Raw genomic sequence first — 27,963 nt, 5'->3', positions numbered from 1 at the left:
CCGGACCATCTTCATGAGTGGCAGGTTTCTGCTGCTCGCGCCGGCGCCAAGATGGCGCTTCGGTTCGCGGTGTCATGGCATCCGAACTTGGCGCTGGATGCGTTGATGGGCCAGTGAGCCGGCTCGGAGAGCCAGCTGCAGGCGAAGGCTGGACGGATCGCCGCTGGGGCCAGCTACATCGCCGGGTTCGCCTTCGCGACGAGTTTCAACCGGAGCGGGCGGAGGATGGCGGAGTTGTGCCCGCTGAGGACTACGGCCTTCTTCTGGGCGAACTGGAGGGCAGCTCCGAGGAGACAAGCGTCTACCATAACGCGGACGCCGAGGAGGAGGATACCGGCACCTCTGCGGACCCGGCGGCTGCGCGCTCTGGCGGAGGCGATGCCTGATTTCTTTTAACTTGTAGATTTTTTTTGTTAGGTAGCAGGTCCACCCACCCACTGGGGGTTGACTGGGTGTAATGAATTCTGGCCTTGGGCCTGTTTAAATTCATGATGTATGAGCTGTGTGAATGTTTGCGCCTTTGCTTCTCGTTTTTGGGGCTGTTTTCTTGCGACTGCCTCCCTTTGGGTTTCACCCCCGCGAGTCTGACGGCCAGGGCTCTGGTCCGTGACAAGGGGTTCGGCCTTTGAGAGGAACGCGCAGTACTTGGCCTTTTGAAACATTGGGCGTGACCGAAACACCCACTAGGCCGGCTGGCGGCAATCCGGCGGGCTGGGTTGGCGAGCAGCCGATCATGTGGTAACTTAAAGTGGTGCGGCAGGGTCGAGCGATCCGGCGACATGCAGAAACTTCATGGATGCCCACGATTTCTCTTTTCATTTTTAGGGCCATTTTCTAGTAACTCTCCCTCTTTGGGCCTCCCCCCGCGAGTCTGACAGCCAAGGCTTTGGTCCGTGACAAGGGGTTCAGATTCTGAAAGGAGCGTTCAATACTTAGTCTTTCAAAGCGCTGAGCACGAGCGAAACACCCACTGGGCCGGCTGGCGGCCATCCAGCGGGCCGGGTTGGCGAGCAGCCGGTCGTGCGGTAACTTAAAGCAGCGGGGCTGGGTTGGGCGACCCGGCGGTTCTTGACTTAGCGTTCGTGGCACGCTGGTGCTTTAGATCTCATGCGCTTGCCAGCCCACAGTCGAAGCCGGATCTGCAGCTTAGGGCGAAGTGAGAAGATATGGCAATCCAACGCGTTGGGAAACGCTAAGAAAAAACGGCGAGTGGCCAAGCCGGCCAGCCCCCGAGCCCCCTGATGACCCACAAGTATAGGGGATCTATCGTAGTCCTTTCGATAAGTAAGAGTGTCGAACCCAACAATGAGCAGAAGGAAATGATAAGAGGTTTTCAGCAAGGTATTCTCTGCAAGTACTGAAATGAGTGGTAACAGATAGTTCTGTGATGAGATAATTTGTAACGAGCAACAAGTAACAAAAGTAAATAAAGTGCAGCAAGGTGGCCCAATCCTTTTTGTAGCAAAGGACAAGCCTGGACAAACTCTTATATAAGGAAAAGCGCTCCCGAGGACACATGGGAATATCATCAAGCTAGTTTTCATAACGTTCATATGATTCGCGTTCGGTACTTTGATAATTTGACATGTGGGTGTGGACCGGTGCTTGGGTGCTTTTCTTACTTGAACAAGCATCCCACTTATGATTAACCTCTATTGCAAGCATCCGCAACTACAACAAAAGTATTAAGGTAAACCTAACCATAACATGAAACATATGGATCCAAATCAGCCCCTTACGAAGCAACACATAAACTAGGGTTTAAGCTTCTGTCACTCTAGCAACCCATCATCTACTTATTACTTCCCAATGCCTTCCTCTAGGCCCAAATAATGGTGAAGTGTTATGTAGTCGACGTTCACATAACACCACTAGAGACTAGACAACATACATCTTATCAAAATATCGAACGAATACCAAATTCACATGACTACTTATAGCAAGACTTCTCCCTTGTCCTCGGGAACAAACGTAACTACTCACAAAGAATATTCATGTTCATAATCAGAGGGGTAATAATATGCATAAAGGATCTGAACATATGGTATTCCACCAATTAAACCAACTAGCATCAACTACAAGGAGTAATTAACACTACTAGCAACCTACTAGCACCAATCCCGGACTTGAAGACAAGAATCGGATACAAGAGATGAACTCGGGTTTTGAGATGAGATGGTGCTGATGAAGATGTTGATGGAGATTGCCCTCTCCCAATGAGAGGAGCGTTGGTGATGACGATGGAGATGATTTCCCCCTCCGGGAGGGAAGTTTCCCCAGCAGAACAGCTATGCCGGAGCTCTAGATTGGATCCGCCAAGGTCCCGCCTCGTGGCAGCGGAGTTTCGTCCTGAAAGGTTGCCCCTTAATTTTTTCTCGATGAAAGACTTCATATAGGAGAAGATGGTCATCGGAGAGCCACCAGGGGGCCCACGAGGTAGGGGGCGCGCCCTAGGGGGGGGGCGCCCCCACCCTCGTGAGAAGGGTGTGGGCCCCCTGGTCTTCATCTTTAGCGAGGATTTTTCATTATTTATTATAAGGTATTCCATGGAGTTTCAAAACTTTTGGAGTTGTGCAGAATAGGTCTCTAATATTTTCTCCTTTTCCAGCCCAGAATTCCAGCTGCCGGCATTCTCCCTCCTTATGTAAATCTTGTAAAATAAGAGAGAATAGCCATAAGTATTGTGACATAATGTGAAATAACAGCCCATAATGCAATAAATATCGATATAAAAGCATGATGCAAAATGGACGTATCAACTCCCCCAAGCTTAGACATCGCTTGTCCTCAAGCGAAAGCCGATAACAATAAATATGTCCCCATGTTTAGAGGTAGAGGCGTCGATAAAAATAAAATACGGACATGAGAGCATCATGATTATTCTCATGACAGCAACATACATAAATATTGTCATATGATTACTTATGTTCAAGTGATGATCTATTCACAATGGAAAAGTATGAATCAGAAACCTTATTGAGAACCAACAAACTAGAACCTCAGTCATTGAAGTAATTGCAATTTATCATAACATCAGAAAGAGTCTATGTCAGAGCTAAAAAGCAAGTCCACATACTCAACTATCATCTAGTCCTTCATAATTGCTAACACTCGCGCAATACTTGTGGTTACGGAGTTTTAATCGGACACAGAGAAAGATAGGGGCTTATAGTTTCGCCCCACAACCTTTTACCTCGAGGGTAATGTCAACAATAATAACTCATGCCCCCCTACATCCAGTTAGATATATCTATCAGGATCTTTCCAACACACTGTGCTTGCCAAAGGATAAAATGTAAAAAGGAAAGGTGAAGATCACCATGACTCTTGCATAAGGTAGAAGATAATAATAAAAGATAGGCCCTTCGCAGAGGGAAGCAGAGGTTGCCATGCGCTTTTATGGTTGGATGTACAAAATCTTAATGCGAAAGAATGTCACTTTACATTGCCCCTTGTGATATGAACCTTTATTATGCAGTCCATCACTTTTATTACTTCCACATCACAAGATCGTATAAAGCTTATTTCTCCCACACTAATCATACATATTTATAGAAATTTTTATTGCTTTGCACCGATGACAACTTACTTGAAGGATCTTACTCAATCCATAGGTAGATATGGTGGACTCTCATGGCAAAACTGGTTTAAGGATATTTGGAAGCACAAGTAGTATCTCTACTTGGTGCTGAGAATTTGGCTAGCATGAGGGGGAAATGAAGCTCAACATGTTGGATGATCCATGACAACATACTTTATCTCAGATATAAGAAAACATAACCCATTACGTTGTCTTCCTTGTCCAACATCAACTCTTTAGCATGTCATATTTTGATGAGTGCTCCCAATCATAAAAGATGTCAATAATAGTATATTTATATGTGAAACTTCTCTTTCCTTATTACTTCCTATTAATTGCAACGATGACCAAAGCTATGTCTGCCAACTCCCAACAACTTTTAATCATCACACTCTTTCTATGTGAAGTCATTACTATCAATAAGATCAATATGAACTTTTGTTTCTTTTTATTCTTTTTCTCTTTTCTTTTATTCACCCAAGATCATAGCAAGAAAATCAAGCCCTTGACTCAACACTAATCTTTATTATATAGCTCACGGTCTCGATTACATAGAGAGATCATAAAGCAAAACTTAAAACTAGATCATGCCATAAACTTTATTCTACTAGATCAAAATACTGCTAATAGGACCGAACTAAGGAAAACGGTAAAGATAGGAGTTGTGATTGTGATACGATACCGGGGCACCTCCCCCAAGTGTGGCAGTCGCCAAGGGGAGTGCCCATACCCATGTTATTATATCTCCTTGGTTGGTGAAGAAGGTGGGGGTGTTGTTGATGATGAAGGCTTGTCATCCATCTTCCAAGGCATAGGTTCACCATCTTAGAAGGATGATCGAGTCTCCGGAATCCTCGAATCTGCAGCCAAACTCATTCTTTTGAATCCATATTCATACTCACAGTTTTGGTTTTGCATGTCATAGATTTGGGCTTGGAGGTGCTCGATCTTCTCATATAGCTTGAAGATGGCCTCCTCGGTGTTCTTGGCATCCGGCTTGTAGTTGTTAGTGAACTCCACGAGCATCGTGTGGCTAGCGTTGATTCCACGCTCCACCATCCCCTGGCACTTGAAAACTTGTTGCTCCATTGCTTCGAGCCTCGTCTCCACGCTTTCGGTTCCCTTTGGTCCCTCAACATCGCGGATGTGCAGCAACCCATCACGCATCTCAATGGTTTGAGGGTGTCGCAGCACCTATGTGAGGTAAGGGTTGATGACCTTCACAAAGAACTTGTCCTTGGAAGCACTTGGGGACGTCATGATAATCTAGATCTGTCAGAAAAACAGCTCGAAACAAGAACAGAGAATAATTGCGTGATACGGGAGTCAAAACCTTCGGGAGAATATATAGTGAATTTTTACCGACCAAAATACGTATCTTGCAAGAAAACGGAGTCCGGAAGGCACACGAGGTGCTCATGAGGTAGGGGGGCGCGCCCTCCACCCTTGTGGGGCCCTCGTGTCCTTCCCGGACTTCTACTTAATTTTCTATTTTTCTAAATATTCCAAAACAGAGAAATATTGCATTAAAAATTGTTTTGGAGTCGGTTTACTTACCATACCAGATACCTATTCCTTTTCGGAGTCTGAAGCGTTCTGCAAAGTGTCCCTTATGTATTCCTTCGGGGTTACGGTTTCAATAATATTGGTTTCAACATTTATGGGATTACCTGAGATATAATGTTTGATTCTTTGACCGTTCACCACCTTCGGATTTGTGCCTTCAAAGTTGTTGATTTTTATGGCACCGGAACGGTAGACCTCCTCGATAACGTAAGGACCCTCCCATTTAGAGAGAAGTTTCCCTGCAAAAAATCTTAAACGAGAGTTGTATAGCAATACATAATCACCTACATTAAACTCACGCTTTTGTATTCTTTTGTCATGCCATCTTTTAACCTTTTCTTTAAACAACTTGGCATTTTCGTAAGCTTGGGTTCTCCATTCATCAAGTGAGCTAATATCAAATAACCTCTTCTCACCAGCAAGTTTAAAATCATAATTAAGTTCTTTAATAGCCCAATAAGCCTTGTGTTCTAGTTCAAGAGGTAAGTGACATGCTTTTCTATAGACCATTTTATACGGAGACATACCCATAGGATTTTTATATGCAGTTCTATAGGCCCATAATGCATCATCAAGTTTCTTGGACCAGTTCTTTCTAGATCTATTGACAGTGTTTTGCAAAATTAATTTGAGTTCTCTATTACTCAATTCTACTTGACCACTAGACTATGGGTGATACGGAGATGCAATTCTATGATTGACATCATATTTAGCAAGCATTTTACAGAAAGCACCATGAATAAAATGTGAACCACCATCAGTCATTAAATATCTAGGGACTCCAAACCTCAGAAAAATAACTTCTTTAAGCATTTTAATAGAAGTGTTATGATCAGCACTACTAGTTGGAATAGCTTCTACCCACTTAGTAACGTAATCAACAACAACTAAAATATGTGTATGTCCATTAGAGGCAGGAAAAGGTCCCATATAATCAAAGCCCCAAACATCAAACGGTTCAATACAAGTGAATAATTCATAGGCATTTCTTGATGTCTACTAATATTACCAATTTCTTGACATTCATCACAAGATAGGACAAACTTACGGGCATCCTTGAAGAGAGTAGGCCAATAAAAATCGGATTGCAATACCTTATGTGCAGTTCTATCTCCCGCATGGTGTCCTCCATAAGTTTCGGAGTGGCACTTGCGTAGGATCTGTTCCTGTTCATGATCAGGTACACAAAGTCTAATAACACCATCTACTCCTTCTTTATAAAGATGTGGGTCATCCCAGAAGTAATGTCTCAAGTCATAGAAGAACTTTTTCTTTTGTTGGTATGTGAAGCTAGGTGGTATAAATTTAGCAACTATGCAATTAGCATAATCAGCATACCAAGGGGTACTATGAGAAGTAGTTATGACGTTTAATTGTTCATCAGGAAAGCTATCATCAATAGGTAGTGGGTCATCAAGAACATTCTCTAACCTAGATAAGTTGTCTGCAATGGGGTTCTCAGCTCCTTTTCTATCAACAATATGCTAATCAAATTCTTGTAGAAAGAGAACCCATCTAATAAGTCTAGGTTTGGCATCTTTCTTCTCATAAGATATTTAATAGCAGCATGATCAGTGTGGATAGTTACTTTAGCATCAACAATATAAGGTCTGAACTTATCACAAGCAAATACAACTGCTAAAAGTTCTTTTTCAGTAGTAGCATAATTTCTTTGAGCATTGTCTAGAGTCTTACTAGCATAATGGATAACATTTAATTTCTTATCAACTCTTTGCCCTAGAACAACACCTACAGCATAATCACTAGCATCACACATAATTTCAAAGGGTAAATTCCAATCGGGTGGCTGAACAATAGGTGCATAGACTAATGCTTTCTTAAGTATTTCAAATGCTTCTACACAATCATCATCAAAGACAAATGGTAAATCTTTTTGTAATAAATTAGTGAGAGGCCGAGAAATTTTTGAGAAGTCCTTAATGAACCTCCTATAAAATCCGGCGTGCCCAAGGAAGCTTCTTATACCTTTGATGTCCTTGGGACATGGCATCTTTTCAATAGCATCAACCTTGGCTTTATCAACTTCAATACCTCTTTCAGAAACTTTATGCCCCAATACAATACCTTCATTAACCATAAAGTGGCACTTTTCCCAATTCAAGACAAGATTAGTTTCTTCACATCTCTGCAGAACTCGATCAAGATTGCTCAAGCAATCATCAAAAGAAGATCCATAGACGGAAAAGTCGTCCATGAAAACCTCACAAATCTTTTCACAAAAGTCAGAGAATATAGCCATCATGCATCTTTGAAAGGTAGCAGGTGCATTACATAAACCAAAAGGCATACGTCTATAAGCAAAAGTACCAAAAGGGCATGTAAAAGTAGTCTTTGATTGATATTTAGCCGACACAGGTATTTGAGAGAAACCAGAATAACCATATAGAAATCAGTAATGTGTATGTTTACATAATCTTTCTAGCATTTGATCGATAAAAGGTAAGGGGTAATGATCTTTCTTAGTAGCCTTATTTAATTTGCGGAAATCAATTACCATCCTATAACCTGTAATAATTCTTTGTGGAATCAATTCATCTTTATCATTAGGAACAATAGTAATACCTCCCTTCTTAGGGACACAATGAACAGGACTTACCCACTGACTATCAGCAACGGGATAAATTATACCTGCCTCTAGAAGCTTTAGTATTTCTTTTCTTACCACTTCTTTCATTTTAGGATTCAGACGTCGTTGAGGATCACGAACTGGTTTGGCATCTGCTTCCAAATTTATTTTATGTTGACATGGAGTGGGACTAATGCCCTTAAGATCATCAAGAGTATATCCAATAGCAACATGGTGCTTCTTCAGAGTTTTCAATAATCTTTCTTCTTCATGCTCTGAAAGGTTAGCACTAATAATAACAAGATATATCTTCTTTTCATCAAGATAAGCATATTTAAGATTATCAGGCAACAGTTTAAGCTCAAATACGGGATCACCCTTAGGTGGAGGGGGATCCCCTAGGATTTCAACATGCAAATTGTGTTTCAGCATAGGTTCCTGTTTAAAGAATACTTCATCTATTTCCCTTCTTTTATTCATAAACATATCATTCTCATGGTCTAGCAAATATTGTTCTAAAGGATCACTAGGAGGTACGGCAATAGAAGCAAGACCAATAATTTCATCCTTACTAGGCAATTCTTCTTCACGGTGTTGTTTACTAAATTTAGAGAAATTAAATTCATGGGTCATATCATCTAAGCCGGCAGTAACAACATCCCTAGTGCAATCTATTGTAGCATTAACAATATTTAAGAAGGGTCTACCAAATATAATGGGACAAAAGCTATCTTGTGGGGAACCAAGAACAAGAAAATCAGCAGGATATTTAGTTTTCCCACACAAGACTTCAACATATCTAACAATTCCCTTTGGTGAAATAGTATCTCTATTAGCAAGCTTAATAGTAACATCAATTTCTTCTAACTCAAAAGGTGCAATATAATGCATAATTTCTTTGTATAAGTCAATAGGTATTTCACTAGCACTAGCACCCATATCACATAAGCCATGATAACAATGATCTCCCATTTTAACAGAAATAACAGGCATGCCTACCACAGGTCTAGGTTTATCTGTATCATGGGGTTTAGCAATTCTAGCAGTTTCATTACAGAAGTAAATAACATGCCCATCTATATTATCAGACAAGAGATCTTTAACAATAACAATATTAGGTTCAGCTTTAACTTGCTCAGGAGGTGTATATGTTTTAATATTGCTTTTACGAACCACAGTTGAAGCTTTAGCATGATCCTTTATCCTAACAGGGAAAGGTGGTTTCTCAACATAAGAAGTGGGAACAATAGGATCATTATAAGTAATAGTCTTTTCTTCAACTTTAATAGGTGCAGCTACTTTTACTTCTATGGGAGGATGATATTTAAACCACTTCTCCTTAGGGAGATCAACATAAGTAGCAAAAGATTCACAGAAAGAAGCTACTATCTCAGAATCAAGTCCATATTTAGTGCTAAACTTACGGAAAATATCGGTATTCATAAAAGATTTAACACAATCCAACTTAGGTGTCATACCTGACTCCTTACCATTGTCAAGGTCCCAATCTTCAGATTTGCATTTAATTCTATCCAATAAATCCCATCTAAATCCAATAGTCTTCATCATAAAAGAGCCAGCACAAGAAGTATTAAGCATGGTGCGAATATTTTCAGAAAGCCGAGCATAAATTTTTTGAAGAATTGTTTCTCTTGGGAGCTCATGATTGGGGCATGAATATAACATTGATTTAAGCCTCCCCCAAGGCTGAGCGATGCTTTCTGCTTCGCGAGGCCAAAAATTATATATATAATTGCGATCACGATGAACAAGATGCATAGGGTAATTGAGGGAGTCCTGGATTAGGGGGTCTCCAAACAGCCAGACTATATCCTTTGGCCGGACTGTTGGACTATGAAGATACAAGATTGAAGACTTCGTCTCGTGTCCGGATAGGACTCTACTTGGCGTGGAAGGCAAGCTAGGCAATACGGATATGTATATCTCCTCCTTTCTAACCGACCTTGTGTAACCCTAGCCCCCTCCGATGTCTATATAAACTGGAGGGTTTTAGTCCATAGGACAACATACAATCATACCATAGGCTAGCTTCTAGGGTTTAGCCTCTGCGATCTCGTGGTAGATCAACTCTTGTAATACTCATATCATCGAGAATAAATCAAGCAGGACATAGGGTTTTACCTCCATCAAGAGGGCCCGAACCTGGGTAAAACATCGTGTTCCCTGCCTCCTGTTACCATCCGCCTTAGACGCACAGTTCGGGACCCCCTACCCAAGATCCGCCGGTTTTGAGACATTGGTGCTTTCATTGAGAGTTCCTCCGTGTCGTCGCCGTTAGGTTTGATGGCCCCTACGATCATCGATAGCGATGCAGTCCAGGGTGAGACTTTTCTCCCCGGATAGATCTTTGTGTTCGGCGGCTTCGCACTGCGGGCCAACTCGCTTGGCCATCTAGAGCAGATCGAAAGTTACGCCCCTGGCCACCAGGTCAGGTTTGAAAGCTTAAACTACACGGCCGATATCCGCGGAGACTTGATCTTCGACGGATTCGAGCCCCTGCCTTGTGCGCCGCGCAATCATGATGAGTACGATTTAGCTCTACCATCGGACCGTATTCAGAAGATCGCACTGGCAGCCGCTCCGAGCCTCAATTTGGAGCCAGTTGCGCCATCCATGGACGGGTGGATGGACCCCGTCACGGAGGCCTTATCCTCAGCGGCGATCGAGCCGAATATCGACCTTACCCTTCACGAGAGCCATGTTGCCAAATTGCCGGATCCTTCTCCGGCCACGGACTCCGAACCGCCTGCGCCCGTTCCTGTCGAATCCGATTGGGCGCCGATCATGGAGTTTACCTCCGCGGATATTTTTCAGCACTCGCCCTTTGGCGACATACTGAACTCATTAAGGTCTCTCTCCTTGTCAGGAGAGGCCTGGCCGAACTACGTCCGACAGGATTGGGATGCGGATGACGAAGAAATTCGCCACGCACCCACCACCCACTTAGTAGCCACTGTCGATGACTTAACCGACATGCTTGACTTCGACTCCGAAGACATCGACGGTATGGACGACGATGCGGGAGTCGAAGAGGAACCACTGCCCATAGGGCACTGGACAACCACCTCATCATATGATACATACATGGTGGACACACCCAAAGAAGGCAATGGCGATGAGACAACGGAGGATGACCATCCAAGAAGAAACCCAAGCGCCGGTGTCAGCGGCGCCACTCTAAGTCCTGCCAAGACAAAAGTGGTGATACCGGCACCGGAGATAATAGCACTCCGGACAGTGCCGAAGACAACAACAATCCCCTCCAGCAAGATTTAGAGCAGGAGGATGTTGGAGCCAGCCCTCCTGAGAGACCGGCAGATGGAGAGGCGGAGGATGATAATTACATGCCTCCCTCCGAAGACGAGGCAAGCCTCGACGATGACAAATTTGTCGTGCTAAAGGATCCTGTCGACCAAGAGAGATTCAAGCGCCAGCTTATAGCCACGACAAATAGCCTTAAGAAAAAGCAGCAGCAGCTTCAAGCTGATCAAGATTTGCTAGCCGACAGATGGACTGAAGTCTTGGCGACCGAGGAATATAAACTCGAACGCCCCTCCAAGAGTTACCCAAAGTGCAGGTTGCTACCCCGACTGGAGGAGGAAGCACCAAAACCTACATCCCCGGCGTATGACGCGGCTGATCGGCCACCTCATGGCCGTGACAGAGAAACATTCCAGCCAAAAGCTCAGCCCGCACCCCGACGCCATTCAAATAAAAAGGCATGGGGAAATACGCCAGACCTGCGAGACGTATTGGAGGACAAAGCAAAACATGCAAAATCGATCTACGGATCATGAGGGCGCGCCACTATGCAAGACGATAATCGTCACACCGGATACAGTAAAAGTAAGTCCGGCCGGGCCGAACACAGCGGGCAAGACTCATTCGAGCTGCCTCGCGACATAGCCCAGTACAGAGGCGCCGCACACCCCCTATGCTTCACAGACAAAGTAATGGATCATCAAATCCTAGAGGGTTTCAAACCCGTAAATATAGAATCATACGACGACACAACAGATCCTGCGGTATGGATCGAGGATTTCCTCCTGCATATCCACATGGCCCGCTGTGATGATCTACACGCCATTAAATGCCTCCCACTCAAGCTCAAAGGACCAGCTTGGCATTGTCTCAATAGCTTGCTAGCAGAGTCCATTGGATGTTGGGAGGATCTGGAAGCCGCATTCCTCGACAACTTCCAGGGCACTTACGTGCGACCCCCAGATGCCGATGACTTGAGCCAAATAATTCAGCAGCTAGAGGAATCGGCCAGGCAATTCTGGACACGGTTCCTAACAAAGAAAAATCAAATCGTCGACTGTCCGGATGCAGAGGCCCTAGCAGCTTTTAAGCACAACACCCACGACGAGTGGCTCGCCCGGCACCTTGGCCAGGAAAAGCCGAAATCTATGGCAGCCCTCACGACACTCATGACCCGCTTTTGTGCGGGAGAAGACAGCTGGTTGGCTCACAGCAATAACATATCAAAGAACCATGGTACTTAGGATACCAAGGAGGGCAATGGCAGGTCACGTCGCAAAAAACATAAGCGCCGCATTAACAGCGACAATACCGAGGACACGGCAGTCAATGCCGGATTCAAAGGCTCTAAACCCGGTCAACAGAAAAAGCAATTCAAAAGAAGTACTCCGGGCCCGTCCAGTTTGGACCGTATACTCGATCACTCGTGCCAAATACACGGTACCCCCGACAAGCCAGCCAACCACACCAACAGGGATTGTTGGGTGTTCAAGCAGGCCGGCAAGTTAAATGCCGAAAACAAAGATAAGGAGACACATAGCGATGACGAGGAGGAGTCCCGGTAGCCGAACACCGGAGGACAGAAGAGGTTCCCCCCACAAGTGCGGACGGTGAACATGATATACACAACCCACATCGCCAAGAGGGAGCGGAAGCATGCGCTCAGGGACGTATATGCGTTGGAGCCAGTCGCCCCAAAGTTCAACCCATGGTCTTCCTGTCCGATCACCTTCGATCGCAGGGACCACCCCACTAGTATCCGTCATGGCGGATTTGCCGCACTGGTCCTAGACCCAATCATTGACGGATTTCACCTCGCTCGAGTCCTAATGGACGGCGGCAGCAGCCTGAACCTGCTTTATCAGGACACAATGCGCAAAATGGGTATATACCCCTCAAGGATCAAACCCACAAAAACGACCTTTAAAGGCGTCATACCAGGTGTAGAGGCCCATTGCACAGGCTCAGTAACACTGGAAGTGGTCTTCGGATCTCCGGATAACTTCCGAAGCGAAGAGTTAATCTTCGACATAGTCCCGTTCCGCAGTGGCTACCATGCACTACTCGGGCAAACCACATTTGCAAGATTCAACGCGGTACCACATTATGCATATCTCAAGCTCAAGATGCCAGGACCTCGAGGGGTCATCACAGTCAATGGAAACATAGAGCGCTCCCTCCGCACGGAGGAGCACACTGCGGCCCTCGCAGCAGAAGCACAAAGCAGCCTCTTAAGGCAATCCATTAGTTGGTGATTAAGAACCCGAACACCTTCAAGCGCGCCTGGAGTAATCGGTAACTGGACCGCCTGGCACGTTCTGAGCTCGCATAGCAATTTGGGCCCCACCCTGGTCCCAGCCAAGCGGCGAAATCCGTGCCACGCGTACATAATTACGCATTAAAAATACCATGGGCACAGGTGGGGAGGGGGCACGACTGCGGCACGCTCCAAGTCACGGCTTAAACCACACTAGGGGCTTCCCGCTTTGTTATTTTTCTCTTTCAGGACTTTAATCTCTGGAAACCCTGTCCGGCAGCATGATTGCCGAACACATGATGCAGCAACCACGGAGGCAGAGAGCTACATCACACCACGGAACTCCCAGGTGGATTACGATAACGAGTTAAATGCTTGCTTTAATACTACTCCTCAGCTCGCCCTTGGATGGGACATGTCAGATAGTCCTATTTTTTGCTTATCGCACTACTTGTATCATTCTGCTTTAACGCACCTTTTCCAATAAACAATGCATAGCATTAAGACTATTATTGCATTCTTCCTTTTTATATATATGTTCATTAACGACATCTAGCACCCGTACACTCTGGTACGGCCAATACGCTAGGGGCTTAAGCATACCCCGTAATACGGCGTGAGAACTCCGAACACTTTCGATAGTGCGGCACCCCGAACATATAGCATTATATGCATCAGCTCCGAATCATGTCTTGGGTCAATAGTTGGGTTTGCCCGACTCCCATGTTTTGGTACCTTACGTTCCGCTATATCGTCTAAGGTAGCATTGGGAGAACTATTGCGATTGTGCCCCGGTTCTGCTGGGCTAAGCACCTCAGTAGAGAAAGCTAAAACTGATTGTCATGATAAGGCGAGAGACTGGTCGCTGTTCGAGAGGTTTCAAGTCCCTAAAGACTTATGCCGCTTAGGGCGAGGAGTCGGCCCTGTCCAGCTTAAGGCATGTATCGCGCCCTGAATTCGGCCTTCCAAATACTAGCGGCTTCGTCGAAATTTAAAATTATAGAAGTCTATGGCTAAGTGAGAGTGATAACGCATTATAGTCCGATTGCCTTGTTCGTTGTGTTGAGCACCTCCCTCGAAGGACCCAACAATGGGAACAAGAGTGCTCAGGTTTATCTCGAACACCCCAGCACTCGTGGCGTGGGGGCAGAAGCCGACGACTAGCCATCTCTCAGATTTGATAAATAGCCGAACAGAAGGTGATATTTTAAATTCAAACAAGCGTTGCATAGCGCATATGAACAAGTTTTCATCATACAGGATTACACGAGCAAGTTTATTCAAATATCACATCTTTCGCACACTCGTCCGCTACGAGACGGGCACCCTTCAGGACACCCTCATAGTACATCTCGGGGTGGCGATGCTCCTTGCCCTACGGCAGCCCTTCCTTCACTAGCTTCACAGCGTCCATCTTGGCCCATTGCACCTTCACACGGGTGAAAGCCCGGCGTGCACCTTCGATGCAGACGGACCGCTTGATAACTTCCAGCCATGGGCAGGCATCCACAAGCCACCACACCAGGACGAAGTAGCTGTTGGGAAGGGCGTCGCCAGGACACATCCGGACTATAAAGCCCTTCATGGCCTGTTCGACCGCCTTGTGCAGCTCGACCAGTTGCTTCAGCTGGTTGCTCATAGGCATCGGGTGTTCGGTTCCAGTATACTGAGACCAGAACAACTTCTCCATTGAGCTTCCCTCCTCGTCCTGGTAGAACTGTGCGGCATCCGACACACTGCGGGGCAAATCTACGAATGCTCTTGGAGAGCTCCAGATTCGGGTAAGTAACAAGTAATTTACTTTCACATGCTTGCTTTGCATATAGAATGCCTTACCCGCCGCTATCTTCTTCATTGCATCAATCTCCTGGAGGGCCTTTTGGGCTTCGGCCTTGGCACTCTTTGCACTCTCAAGGGCCAAGGCAAGCTTGGACTCTCGCGTCTTCAAGTCAAGCTCCAACGCCTCGTGCTTCGTCACGAGACCGTGGAGCTCTTGCTGCACCTCGCCCACCCGTGCCTCTTGTTTTCCCCGCTCGGTGCGCTCCTGGGCCGCTTTGTTTTCGGCCTCGGATAGCGCTTGCTTCAGGGTCGCCACCTCGGTCGTGGCCCCTGCCAAATTTACGATGATCCTGTCATTTTGCAATCGCATTCTTTTTATATATATCCATAGACTAGGTACTACTTACCTTTGTTCTCCTCGAGCTGCCTCTTGGCAAGGCCGAGCTCTTCCTTGGACCCTTCGAGGTCCTGCTTCAGTGCGGCGACCTCCGGAGTCAGTGCGGCAGAGGCCAGCAGCGAAGCCTGCATACACATATAGACATATTTGTATTAGACTCCAGCGATATTGTTTGATCCTCTATTCGGCTTTTCTTTGTGAACACCGAACAGAGCATCAGGGGCTACTGTCTATGCGGTAATATTTTTCCTATATTTCAAATACTTACCTCAAAGCCTGTTAGAAGGCTGGCACAGGCTTCAGTCAGTCTGCTCTGAACCTTCTGGACCACCGCACTCATAATAGTGCGGTGCTCTTCGTCGATGGAAGTGCTACGAAGCGCTCCCAGCAGATTATCCGGTGCCTCTGGATGGACAAAGGTCACCGGCACAGGTGTCTTGCCCCTTTTGGAAGGAGGCCACCTGCCCGAGTCCGGAACCACTAGAGGTTCCGGTGCGGTGTTTGGCTGAGGGCCGAACTCGGAGCCCTCGGGAGCCTTGCTCCCTCTGCTCCCGGAGTCCGGAAGGTCGCCTTGAGGCGCCTCCGGGACTATTTCCCCTCGACCTGGTGCCTCTTGAGACAATACCTCGGCGTTGTCCGTAGGGCAAGGGGAGGTGGCGGTCGGAAGTGGATCGCTATCCATATCCGACGAGCCCATGGAGCCGTCCGACGATACATCGATACGGGCTCGTGGCGGTCTGCATAATCATAATTCGGCGTTAGGAGAAGCAGTGTGACAAAGGTATGCTATGAGTTACTTTGGCATCCGAATACTTACGACTTCGCCAGGGGCTTGGCCCTGAGCAGCCACCCGTCTTCGACTTCGGTGGCGGTGGTGGAGTAGTCCGGAAGGAGAGTCCTTCCCTTCTTGGACCCTTCGCCCCCCCGGTTGGGGCGGCCTTCCTTTTCTTGTCTCCCCCGACTGGAGGGGGAGCATCTTCATCTTCCTCCTCGTCTTCGGGGGAGGAGTGCGTCGCGGAGTTATCGAACGATGAGTCCGATAACACCTGGCGTCGGGAACTCTTTCGGGTTCCCTTGGCCTTCTTGGTCTTCTCCGGCACCTTGTAAGGAGCCAGAGTCAGCATCTCCATCAGGAGAGCGTCCGCAGTGTCTTCGGGCAGAGGGGCCGGACAGTTAATCTGCCCTGACATCTCCACCCAGTCCTGTCAAAGGCATGGAGCTCAGACCCCACACATGGTTAAGCTAGGGGAAATAAATATCCTACCAGATGTGTAGAACTCACCGAATGCGCTAGGCGCTTCGCGCTTAGCCCGCGGTCCTCGGTGAGAGAGGGGGGGGACCTCGGCGCCCTTGAACAGCACCCTCCAAACGTCCTTGTGCGTCGTGTCGAAGAGCTCGCTCAGAGTCTAGTGCTGGGCTGGGTCAAACTCCCACAAATTGAAATCCCGTTGTTGACACGGGAGGATCCGGCAGATGAGCATGACCTGGACTATGTTGATAAGCTTGAGCTTCTTGCCTGCCATTTTCCGGATACATTTCTGGAGTCCGTCCAGCTCCACCGATGAACCTTGGGACAGGCCCTTCTCTTTCCAGGAGGTGAGCCGTGTGGGGATTCTGGATAGAAACTCGGGGGCCGCCACCTAGTTGGTGTCGCGCGGCTCGGTGATGTAGAACCAGGCTGATTGCCACCCCTTTATGGTCTCCACGAAGGAGCCTTCAAGCCATATAACATTGGGCATCTTGCCCACCATGGCTCCGCCGCATTCTGCTTGTTGCCCCCCACCACCTTCGGCTTGATATTAAAGGTCTTCAGCCACAGGCCAAAGTGGGGCCGGATGCGGAGGAAAGCCTCACACACGACGATGAACGCCGAAATGTTGAGGATGAAGTTTGGGGCCAGATCATGGAAGTCCAGCCCGTAGTAGAACATGAGACCGCATGCGAATGGATGAAGGGGAATTAAACCCCAGTCCATGGAGGAAGTGGTGGAGGAAAACTACCCTCTCATGAGGTTCCGGGGTAGGGACGATCTGCCCCGCAGCGGGCAGCCGATGTGCGATATTCGCGGCTAAGTATCCGGCTCCGCGCAGCTTCTTGATGTGTCCCTCTATAATGGAGGAAGCCATCCATTTGCCTCCTGCTCTGGACATGTTTGGAGAAGGTTGAGGAGAAGGATGTGGACTTGGGCGTTGGAGCTCAAGTGTGCAAGAATGGATGAGCAAGGAGGAGGAAGGCGTGGGTAGAAAAAGGTTAAACCTTGTCCCTTTATAAGGGCGGCCGAAACTATGCGCCCCCACTAGCCTGGTAAAACTCGCTTATCCCCGAAGCGCCGTAATCGATGGCGCGGTTGGGTTACCCACACCCGTATTGATGAGAATCCCATAATAAGGGGGACACGATCTCTGCTTTGACAAGACGTGTCAAGAAACTGCCTCGCGTTATGTGCGGGGCTAGTTAAAGGAAACGGTTCGAATAATCACCGGGCCACGGCATAATGTCATGTTGCCAAAACGTGTCAGCAGATTAGATTTGTGGAAATATTATTCTCTCTACGGTGGTATGTGGAACTTATTTTGCAGGGTCGGACACTATCCTTGTATTCAAAATTCTTCTGTGGTGTATTCGGAGGAGGAACCCGCCTTGCAATGCTGAAGACAACACTGCGCGCCGGACTCATCGTCATTGAAGCCTAGTTCAGGGGCTACTGAGGGAGTCCTGGATTAGGGGGTCTCTGGACAGCCGGACTATATCCTTTGGCCGGACTATTGGACTATGAAGATACAAGATTGAAGACTTTGTCTCATGTTCGGATAGGACTCTACTTGGCGTGGAAGGCAAGCTAGGCAATACGGATATGTATATCTCCTCCTTTGTAACCGACCTTGTGTAACCCTAGCCCCCTCCGGTGTCTATATAAACTGGAGGTTTTAGTCCGTAGGACAACATACAATCATACCATAGGCTAGCTTCTAGGGTTTAGCCTCTCCGATCTCGTGGTAGATCAACTCTTGTAATACTCATATCATCAAGAATAAATCAAGCAGGACATAGGGTTTTACCTCCATCAAGAGGGCCCAAACCTGGGTAAAACATTGTGTTCCCTGCCTCCTGTTACCATCTGCCTTAGATGCACAGTTTGGGACCCCCTACCCGAGATCCGCCGGTTTTGACACCGACAGTAATACTTTTGATGAAATTCCAATTTCAATCTTCTATAATTCCATGATCTCGTATCATCACATAGCCTATACCATATCAATGCATCTCCCTTCAAAGATAAAGGGAAGACCTTCTTCTTAGCAACATCATCGGGTATACCTGCAAGCTTAAATAATCCACAAACTTCATCCACATATATTAGGTGTTCATCAGGATGCTTTGTTCCATCTCCTATAAAAGGGTTAGCTAGCAGTTTTTCTATCATACTCGGGGGATACTCATAAGGAATTTCATTTTCATACTCATTTTCAATAGGTTTAGTAGGTTGAGGAGCAACTCTTTGCTGTACTGGTCGGGCTGAAGATACCCCGAACAAGCCCCTCAGAGGATTACTTTCCATAGTCACAAGTGACAGTAGATTTCAGCACACTATATAAATTTTTCCTTACCAAATTTCACCTACCAAAGGCGCTTCACTCCCCGGCAACAGCGCCAGAAAAGAGTCTTGATGACCCACAAAGTATAGGGGATCTATCTGTAGCGACCAGACCTCAAACAGTCTGATCTCTGTGCTCCGGTGTCATCCCTGGATCAGTAATGCTGACACCACACAGTACTCGGAGGATTTATAGCAGAGTAGCAATCACACACTTATTACATCGAGTGTCTCAAAAGAGAACTTATTACAATAAATATGGCTTAAGTCCATCTAATAACGATAACAGCGGAAGGCTTGGAAGATAAGTGAGTCCATCAACTCCAACGGCATCACTGAGTATAGAACCACGACCTAAAACTCCTTAATCGTCGTCTGAAAAGTCTGCAACATTAACATTGCAGCCCGAAAACGGGTCAGCACATGGAATATGCTGGCAATGTAACACACAGAGAGTAATGGAATGAAACCGCTATACTATATGCATATTTGGCTGGTGGAAAGCTCTATGGTTACAGTTTTTGCATAAAGCCAATTTTTCCCTACTTTAAAGGAATAAATTTATTTAACTAACATGGTTAGCTAGCAGTTTTTCCCTATTTTTGCATAAAGGGTTAGCTAGCAGTTTTTCTATCATGATTAGTTTGTTACACTCTGCAGAGGTTTGTGCACTTTTCCCCACAAGACTCGATCGCCTCCGTTTGGTTTCTCGCACTACAGGGTGTTTGAGAAGACGGATGACCGAGACATAGTCTTTCAGAAGCGCTAGCACCTTACGATCGGGTAGACCGTACCACCTACATCCCCTACATCTGCTAGTCTACCACTGTAAGAGTTCGCACAACTTAGTCAACTATGCTAGAGCCCATAATAGCTTGTGGCTGCACACGGAAGTTTCTAGTATGAATAGTCTTATGATCCCTTTGAGCCTGGGTGGCGGTCCAAAAGAAAACAGGCAAGTCCTGGAATACCCAGGTGCCTCAATCCACCCAGATGTGTGTTTAAGTTGCCACCTTAGATAAACCATTAATTAACAATCTCACATCTGTCATGAATTTCACTCACCCAATCCACGTCTACTAGCATAACATGGCATAGGAAGCAAACGTAGAAGTAACTCCCAAAGATTTGATAATAAACAGGTAATAGGTACTACCTCATCTACTTCCCATCCCACAATTTAATTAGATCCTAATCATGCAATGTGTGAGGATTGATCTAATGCAATAAAACTGGGTAGTAGGAAAGGTATGATCAAAGTGTTACTTGCCTTGCTGATGATCCGGGAAACCTAGCGATTCGAAGTAACAGGCGGCGCTCTCCGGATACTCTATCGCAAACAAACGAACGAGCATACAATAAGTACTCATCTAATGCACAGGTAAAACTCAAATAAGAGATCTAACCAGAAGGTTCAACTTAAGAACTCCGGTTGGCAAAAAGAATCAAATCGAACGAAGCAACGAAAGACAAACGGCGAAAGAAAAACAACTTCGTTCTAGCAATCTGGATCTAGGGCAAATTTTACTGTAGAAAAATCTTGTTCAAGTTGGTTAAATGGATAGAGGGTTTCGAGACAAAACTCTAGGCGCTTGAATCGCCTGATTCCGATAAACGAGTGAAAAGTTAAACTAAAACGAAAATCGGATCAGGAATCGCGATCAGAAAAATCGCGGATTTAATCCGAGAAAAGAAAACTGACGAACAGTTTATCGAACGGACGTCCGTTAATAGAAACTAACTGGTGAACACGTTCGCTAAAACGAACGGATCGGGGAACGTTCACTAAATAACTAGATCAGAAAAAAATAAACCGATCTAGGGTTTCGAAAAAAAACTGAGGCGGTTTTTCTTTTTTTTTTTCAAAAAAAACCGAACGGCGAACGGCGGCGGGTATACCTCCGGCGGGGTACTCCGGCGGGCAGGGCGGGGCTCCGGCAGCGGCGGTGGCTATGCGGGGCGGCGGGGCGACGCAGCAGCGGCGGCGGCGGCGGCATCCGGCGCGCGGCGGCGGCGGCAGCAGCGCAGGCGGCGGGGCGGCTGTGGCTCAGCGGCTAGCTCGGGGCGGGGCGGGGTGAGGTGAGGGCGGCGGGGGTCCGGTATTTAGGAGAGGGGGGGCTGACTTGGGGAGGGGGTCGGGTGGCGGCGAGGCGGCTCCGGCTCGGACTCCTACCGAGTCCGGCGGCTGCTCGAGCGGGAGGCTGCGGCGGCTGGGCCGGCCTGGCTCGGCTGGGCCCTTGGCCCAGTCGGGCGTGGTTTTTTTTTTAAAATTCCGCTCGGAAGAAAAAGAAAAAGGAATACTAAATGGACTCCAAAAATTCCGAAATAAATTTTCACGGGCTTCTAAAATCAAGCCTCACAAGGTGAACATTTATTTGGGACCTAAATGCAATTTTTGAAAAACGCATTTTTCCTAAATTCAAATAAAACACCGAAAAACTCCGAAATAAAATCTTATTTGATTTTATTATTAAATCCTCAATATTTATTTATTTTGGGAAAGTCATTTTATTCCCTCTCTCATATTTTTGTAATAGAAATAATTGATGATAAAATAAATAAAATCAAATGATCCTATTCTCAAAATTTGAGAGAACTCAAATATGAAAATATCGAATTCCCCAACTCTCTTCGTGGGTCATTGAGTTGCGTAGAATTTCTAGGATCAACCAGAATGCAAAAGAAATATGATATGCATTGATGATCTAATGTATAACATTCCAAATTGAAAATTTGGGATGTTACAAACCTACCCCCTTAAGATGAATCTCGCCCTCGAGATTCGGGTTGGCTAGAAAATAGGTGAGGGTGGTCCTTGAACAAATCTTCCTCTCGCTCCCAGGTGGCTTCATCCTTTGAGTGGTGGCTCCACTGAACTTTGCAAAACTTGATAACCTTGCTGCGAGTAACTCGACTGGCAATCTCAAGAATCTTGACTGGTTTCTCCTCGTAGGTTAAATCTCTATCCAACTGAATAGTTTCCAAAGGCACTGTATCTCTCAACGGTATGTCAGCCATCTCCGCGTGACACTTCTTCAGTTGAGAAACGTGGAACACATCAGGAACTCCTGACAATCCTTCGGGAAATTCCAACTTGTAGGCCACTTCTCCCATACGTTCCAAAACTCGATATGGTCCTACAAATCGTGGCGCTAACTTCCCTTTAACTCCAAAACGCTTTGTTCCCCGAAGTGGTGATACTCGAAGATAAGCTCTATCTCCAACTTCGTAAACTGTCTCCTTGCGTTTCGAATCTGCATAACTTTTCTGTCTAGACTGGGCTACCTTGAGCCTATCGCGAATCAACTTCACCTTCTGTTCAGACTCTTTAATCAAGTCAGGACCAAACAACTGACGGTCTCCAACTTCGTCCCATGACAACGGTGTCCTGCACCTCCTTCCGTACAAGGCTACGAAAGGGGCCATCTTTAAACTGGTTTGGTAACTGTTGTTGTAAGAGAACTCTGCATATGGCAAATTATCGTCCCAACTAGATCCATAATCTAGCGCACAAGCTCTCAGCATATCCTCCAGAATCTGGTTTACTCTCTCGGTCTGTCCATCTGTCTATGGATGAAAAGCTGTACCGAACTCTAGCCTGGTACCCAAAGTTTCGTGCAACTGCTTCCAGAACATTGAGGTAAACTGGGTTCCTCTATCTGATACGATACTCCTTGGAACTCCATGCAGACATACGATCCTGGTCATGTATATCTTTGCCAACTTAGCACTGGTGTAAGTGGTCTTTACTGGGATGAAATGAGCTACTTTCGTCAATCGATCAACTACAACCCAAATTGAGTCATAGCCTGAACGAGTCCTGGGCAATCCCGTGATAAAATCCATGCCTAGCCTATCCCACTTCCATTCGGGTATCGGCAATGGTTGTAACAATCCTGCTGGCTTCTGATGCTCTGCCTTTACTCTCTGACATACATCACAAACGGCTACATACTCCGCTATATCCTTCTTCATTCCGGTCCACTAGAAAATATCCTTCAAATCTATATACATCTTGGTATTTCCTGGGTGAATTGAATATGGTGAATCGTGTGCCTCTTGCAAAATCAACTTCCTGATCTCTGGGTCATTGGGCACGTAAACGCGGTCTTCAAACTATAGGGTGTCGTGTTCATCCTCACGAAATCCTTTAGCTTTTCCTTTGCTCAGTTTCTCCTTTATAGTGGCAATCTCTTTGTCAGTTTTCTGAGCTTCCCTGATTCTATCCATCAAAGTTGACTGAATCTCCAATGCTTCTACATAGCCTCTCGGAACTATTTCCAAACATAGTTCACGAAGATTTTCTACTAACTCCTTGGGTATTTCTCCCATCATTAACGTATTGACATGGCTCTTACGACTTAATGCGTCAGCTACTACATTAGCCTTTCCGGGGTGATAATGTTATTTCATGTCATAATCTTTGATGAGCTCCAACCATCTCCTTTGTCTGAGATTTAACTCCTTCTGTGTGAAAATGTACTTCAAACTCTTATGATCCGTGTACACCTCACAATGATTTCCTATGAGAAAATGTGTCCATGTTTTCAATGCATGCACTACGGCTGCTAACTCCAAATCATGCGTAGCATAATTCAACTCATGAGGTTTCAGTTGTCTTGAGGCATATGAAACAACTCTCCCTTCCTGCATAAGCACTGCTCCAAGTCCTCGACGTGAAGCGTCGCAGTACACCTCATAATCCTTGGTCTGGTCTGGCAAAATCACCACTAGTGAGGTAACTAAGCGTTTCTTCAACTCCTGGAAACTAGCCTCACACTCCTCTGTCCATATGAACTTGGTATCCTTCTTTAATAACTCAGTAATAGGCTTCACAATCTTTGAGAAATTCTCAATAAATCTCCGATAGTATCCTGCGAGTCCAAGAAAACTCCGGATCTCTCCAACTGTTGTTGGGGCTTCCCACTTGATCACGGTTTCAACTTTAGTGGGATCTACTGCTATACCTTCACCAGATATAACATGTCCGAGGAATCATACTTCCTTTAACCAAAACTCACATTTGCTGAACTTGGCATATAGTTGATGTTCTCTGAGTTTTCCAAGTACCAAACGCAAATGCTCCTTATGTTCCTCTTCATTCCTCGAATAAACCAGGATATCATCAATGAACACTACGACGAACTTATCCAAAAACTCCATAAACACTTTGTTCATCATGTTCATAAAATAGGCAGGTGCCTTGGTCAGACCAAATAACATAACGGTATACTCATACAGCCCATACCTGGTGGTAAAAGCTGTCTTCGGAATATCCTGTTCTTGAATCTTCAACTGGTGGTATCCTGATCGCAGATCAATCTTGGAAAATACCTTAGCTCCTTGCAATCGATCAAACAGATCGTTGATCATTGGTAATGGGTACTTGTTCTTGATCGTTACTTCATTCAATCCTCGATAATCGACAACCATCCTTAACGATCCATCCTTCTTCTCCACTAGAAGTACTGGCGATCCCCAAGGTGAAGAACTTGGGCAAATATATCCCTTATCCAGTAACTCCTTAATCTGCTTCTTAATTTCCACCAAATCCTTTGCTGGCATCCTATATGGTCTCTTTGATATTGGCCCTATGCCTGGCAATAGCTCAATCAAGAACTCAATATCTCTATCCGATGGCATGCCTGGCAACTCTTCTGGAAATACATCAGGAAAATCGCTTACCACTGGTACTTCCTCCTGCACGACTCTTGTTAGGCAATTTACTTGGGCCCTCTTTGGCACATGCCGGGATACATACTTGATCCTTCTCCCTTCTGGGGTAGTAAGCAAAATTGACTTACTAGCACATTCAATATTCCCTTCATACTTTGATAACCAATCTATGCCGAATATCATGTCCAATCCTTGAGATTCCAGTACTATTAGGTCTGAGGGAAAAACATAGTTACCAATCCTTAATGGCAACCGATCACACCATAGACTAGCCACATACTCTGCTCCAGGCGAGGTTACTAACATGGGTGACCTAAGGGCTTGGGTTGGTAGGTTATACTTATCCACAAATCCCCTTGAGATGTATGAATGCGATGCACCAGTATCAAAAAGAACTAGTGCAGTAAATGACTTAACCAAACACTTACCTATTACTGCATCGGGCTGAGCTTCAACCTCCTCCACGCTAACGTGGTTCACCTGTCCCCTTTTGAAAGGGTTCGGCTTCTTCCCAGAACTTCCATTGGTATTTCCATTTTGTAATTCAGGACATTCATTGGCATAATGTCCTGTCTTCAAACACTTAAAGCAAGTGACTTGGCTTAGGTCCTTCTTGGCTGGGGTTGAGGGGTTGGTGCGGTTCTGGCCGTTGCTTCCTCCATTGCCATTACCATTCTTGGTGCCATTGTGATTGTGCGAGCTACCTCCTCCATGAGTATGCTGAAAATGTCCTCCCGGTCTAGGGGTAAAACGTGGCTTCTGCTGAGCTCCTGAATTGTACTTTCCTTGTCCATATTTCCTCTTACGATTCTCTATTTGCTGCTGCTTCTCTTCAATCATAAGTGCACGATCTACCAACTCCTGGTAGTTGTTGAAGGTGGCTACCATTAACTGCATGCTCAACTCATCATTCAGTCCTTCCAGAAACTTCTCCTGCTTAGCTGCATCCGCAGCGACGTCATCTGGGGCATAACGTGCTAACTTACTAAATTCCTCCACATACTGGCCAACTGTCCGTCCTCCTTGGCGCAAGTTACGAAACTCATGCTTCTTCATGGCCATAGCTCCTGATGAAACATGGGCAGTATGGAAAGCCTGCTGAAACTGGTGCCATGTGACAGTGTCTACAGGAAAAGTGGCTGTGAAATTCTCCCACCATGATGCTGTGGGTCCTTCTAGCTAATGTGCGGCAAACTTCACCTTCTCCGCATCTGTGCATCCTGCTGTGGTCAACTCTCTAGCTATCTTGCGGAGCCAATCATCTGCTACTATCGGCTCGGTGCTACTGGAAAACACCGGCAGATTCAGCCTAAGAAAATGGGCTAAGTGGTCAACAGGTGGTGGTGGTGGTGGGTTGTTGTTGTTGTTCCCCTGATTCTGATTCTGGACTAGCAACTGCATCAATGTGTTCTGCTGCTGGATCAATTGGGTGAGCTCCGGTGGAAAGGCAAATCCGGGGTCACGTCTCGGAGGCAACTGTGGGTTTAGAAAAGATGAGATATAAGAATGGAGGGGGTCTAAAGAGAAAACACTACCCATATGCACATGAGGCAAAAGCAAACAATTCACTTCAATCAGTCAAACAAGGGCATACAATCGATCTGACTATCGCAAAAGTGCTCGGACTACTATATTTACATGGTGGACTACTACTACTGATGAGGTGGTCTACTAGAATTATTCTTCGGTTGCAGACTCCATGATATCTGCTCCAGCTTCATCAACATAGTCATCATCGCTACTATCTGCTTCCGAGTCGGTGCCGTCGATGATGATGTAGTCTTCCGGGCTAATTTCCTGGGGTTCTTCGTCTTCATCTACTGGCGTAGGGCCTCCCATAAATATTCCAATCTTCTTGATCAGGTCGTCATTCTTCTCCACCAATACTTCAATTTCTTCTTCATAATCTTCACATGTAGCCTTGAGTTCTTCCTCCAGTTCCTTGATTCTTGTCTAAGCCTTCTTCAGATCTATCATGTCGGCGCACATCTGGTTCTCCTGTCGTCGAATGTGCTGATTTAATTCCTGGATAAAAGCTGCAATTGAGCTATCCTTCCTGGTGCTAATCATCTCCCAGTGTTCATCTCGGCGCCCACAAATCTGGTAGATAGTATCCTTGAGATCCTTGAGGTAGACTTCTCCAATGCGTCCCATGGCGATGTGAGCTGCCATGCTCTATCCTAGACTCCAAGTTGGTGCATCAAATGAAAACTCTATGGGCTCGGTGACTGGCATGAACGTCCTGCCTGGAACTTGAACTTGAATCATCCAGCGCTCTTCTTCTGGTAAAGTGGCGTTGTAGGTTCCCGTGAAGCTTGGTACTCCTATGTTCAGGTATCTAGTGACTTCCTTCAAGTGTCGTCCAAAGGGTGTATCTTCATCCGGTTGTGAGAACTTGTTCCTTGCATCCGCCATCCTAAAGAGTAGAAAAGATGAGAAGTCAGAAAAGAAGAGAGAGTGAATAGTGATCTAGGTCTTTTAGCTTAGTGGTCGTGTCCTACAGTCAGCGTGTGCTCTGATACCATCTCTGTAGCGACCAGACCTCAAGCAGTCTGATCTCTGTGCTTCGGTGTCATCCCTGGATCAGTAATGCTGACACCACACAGTACTCGGAGGATTTATAGCAGAGTAGCAATCACACACTTATTACATCGAGTGTCTCAAAAGAGAACTTATTACAATAAATATGGCTTAAGGCCATCTAATAATGATAACAGCGGAAGGCTTGGAAGATAAGTGAGTCCATCAACTCCAACGGCATCACTGAGTATAGAACCACGACCTAAAACTCCTTAATCGTCGTCTGAAAAGTCTGCAACATTAACGTTGCAGCCCGAAAACGGGTCAGCACATGGAATATGCTAGCAATGTAACACATAGAGAGTAATGGAATGAAACCGCTATACTATATGCATATTTGGCTGGTGGAAAGCTCTATGGTTACAATTTTTGCGTAAAGCCAATTTTTCCCTACTTCAAAGGAATAAATTTATTTAACTAACATGGTAGTTGTTAAACATTGAGAATGGTTGACAGCATTCTCAATCCCAATTAAGCACCATCATTAAACATAACCCAACAAAATTAATTTAGAGTAACATGTTGAGATTCACATGAAAATCCAGGTACTAGATACTCAAGATGTCCATAACCGGGGACACGGCTAATCATGATTAGTTTGTTACACTCTGCTGATCGGTGAACGGATCGGTGAACGTTCACTAAATAACTAGACCATAAAAAA

General features: G+C 45.9%; 1 pseudogene; it reads right to left on the bottom strand.

Annotated features, from left to right (window-relative positions):
* Positions 1–173: 173 nt before the first annotated feature.
* LOC147980812 (uncharacterized) lies at positions 174–26,258 on the bottom strand (annotated as a pseudogene).
* Positions 26,259–27,963: the final 1,705 nt, after the last annotated feature.

The sequence above is a fragment of the Triticum urartu genome, chromosome 3A (genome assembly GCF_056163025.1).
Source record: "Triticum urartu cultivar PI428250 chromosome 3A, HENAU_Tu73, whole genome shotgun sequence".
Lineage (NCBI taxonomy): Eukaryota > Viridiplantae > Streptophyta > Magnoliopsida > Poales > Poaceae > Triticum > Triticum urartu.
This window is presented reverse-complemented; position numbering and strand designations above follow the sequence as displayed.